Genomic DNA, 2,589 nt, shown 5'->3' on the forward strand with positions numbered 1-2,589 from the left:
AATAATTCAAGCCAGTGAAATTACTAAATATGAACTCAATGTAACTCACAGGAATTGTAACCTATTATTAAAATATAAACAATATATAGTAGGTATATAAGGAATTTAATACACTTACTATATTTTCATCTGTCATGACAATTATTATTCGAGAGTCAAGAAATTCGTCTTCATTGTGAGTGAGGTTAGTTAGGTGAAAATTTATTAAATTTCCTCAAATAAAGATACCCCCCTTCTTTATAATATTAATCTTTCTGTTTAAAACTACACGACGATCGAATAGAATCCTATCTAAATGAAGCAAAATAATAGTGTATTGTTGAAACACAGGAAGATATGATTATATTACAGTACCAGCCCTGATGCCCTGTGCCCAATAAACGTTGGCTCAATGCCAGACTTCTTAAATGTCAGATGGTGTGCTATTATGTTCTTTACACCTTCCGGTTCCTTTTAGTGATATGTGTGCTTTACCGTTATGCCCCAATAAGTAATATTTACCTTTTATATATTAGCCCATTACGATATTTTAATATTTATGTCAATATTGTGGAAGTCACTGGTGGATTATCTCGGGTATTCATAACTTTATGACTTGTATCTATTAATATATTAATATGTAATATAAAAAATAGTTACTCTGGAATAATACAGGTTCCATTTATTAATTTGTCAATGTATATAGGTAACGGTTCGAAATATTTGTACTTCAAAATAATTGCAGATCTACAATAGATATGAAAATAATTATTATAATTTAATTACGAGTACATTACTCTGTCATCATTAATCTGTTCTTACTTTTTAATTTATAAATAAAAATATTAAAATAATAAACTGTTGTCACTTTATATGACGAGAAAATAAACGAAAGAACTAATAAATTATCTGGTTGTAATAGATGAACATTCAACGTTTTAATTAAATATTTCAAATATAATACGTACGTAGTAAATTCGCCTCAGATCATTAAATTTAGATCAATAATATTGATAAGATTATAGCACTAATTAGGTTTATGATGTGTTGCACAAACGTTGTAAGGGGTTTCTATTCATTGGGCGGTATCGATGCCAAAACAAGTACTGCTAAAAATAAACCCGAATTGTAAGGCTTGCAAATTATAAGGTTAACAACATAAAGGCGTGATGTATATTTATAACATATACATACTGTAATAACATGCCTACACTTGAATATACGATGTATATTAAATAGACATTTGTAGTCCAAAGTAATAAATTTTATTAAACAAAGTTGATTTGAATTGAAATTTTTAGGTCAGTCAAATGATTGAAGTTGAAATAGTGTATATTTCAGTGAAATTGTTATTTTTTTAAATACCATTAATAAAGGATTAAAGAGTGCCTTATTCTTTTATTAATAGTGTTAAATGAAAATATTTTCTGCGGAAAGTAATTATATAAAAATTTAATTAAGTGTCCCATAGTAAAACCAGTTTAAATCTTTCATTCCCATTAATCATTCCGCAATCATACGAATAAATTATTTTCGTTAATCCGGATTTATATTATATAATATATCATCCGTTACCATTGTTAATGAAAATTTTAAGGATGACAACATACACACACTTATTTATTTGTATAATGTATTTAAACTTAAGTTTAAATATATTTTTATATCAGCATTTGCATAGTGGTGTTTGAATAAGAGTATATGAGTCACTACTCTTTTCATTGGAGATGATAGGATGTCGTAAGAGCAGACTTGCGAATAAAGTACAATACGCCAGCGCATGAGATGGAAAATTGAAGTAAAACCTACTAAGCCGCTTGGCTAGCGTGGCAATTGTGCACTAAATCCTTTCCTTTTCTGGAAATAGAGATTTGTGTACTATTGTTGTATATGGAAATTTATTTATAACAGGGGAGGGAATTATTAGTAATGAGAAAATGGGCCATTGCTAATAATATACCACGTCAGTTTAACCTACTAGTGAATTAGCAACGAATTGAGCTAACCGACCTGACTTCATGCTCATCCTTCACTGGTGGCCAACAGAGCATACCGTTAGCGTAGGCACCCGCCTACGACAATGCCATTATCATAAAAAAATGAATTAGGTACAAATTTCGTATAACAAAATAGGCCACCTGATTGTCGCACTCAAAGCTACTACGAAAATATTCTATAAAATACATCTTTCATTAATGTATACAAGTAAGTAGGTAATATTGGTCGTAACAAACTCGCACATGTTTCGTTTCACAGTCACATAATGCAATATAAAAAATTTGAAATTCAACCAAGTCTAGAGTCTAATGCATGACTGAAATAAGTTGTTGTTGAATTTCAAATATATTCTACCTACTTTTTGCGTGTCTACATTGTATAAGACACTCGGTATGTAAAAATGAGTGGGTAATTACAGAATAGGTATATAGTAACAAATACAACTGATATAAAATATGAATTAAATTCATTAAAAATATAAGGTATTATTATCGATATAGATAGACATCAAAAATATGTAAAAGACTTCATGCAAAAATATATAAAAAACACAGACCTAGGTGCATGTTTTTATTACATTTATTAATGATAAATTAATGTATTATTCAGACT

This window comes from Achroia grisella, unplaced genomic scaffold (assembly GCF_030625045.1).
Source record: "Achroia grisella isolate CSIRO2021 unplaced genomic scaffold, CSIRO_AGI_Agris_v1 utg445, whole genome shotgun sequence".
NCBI lineage: Eukaryota > Metazoa > Arthropoda > Insecta > Lepidoptera > Pyralidae > Achroia > Achroia grisella.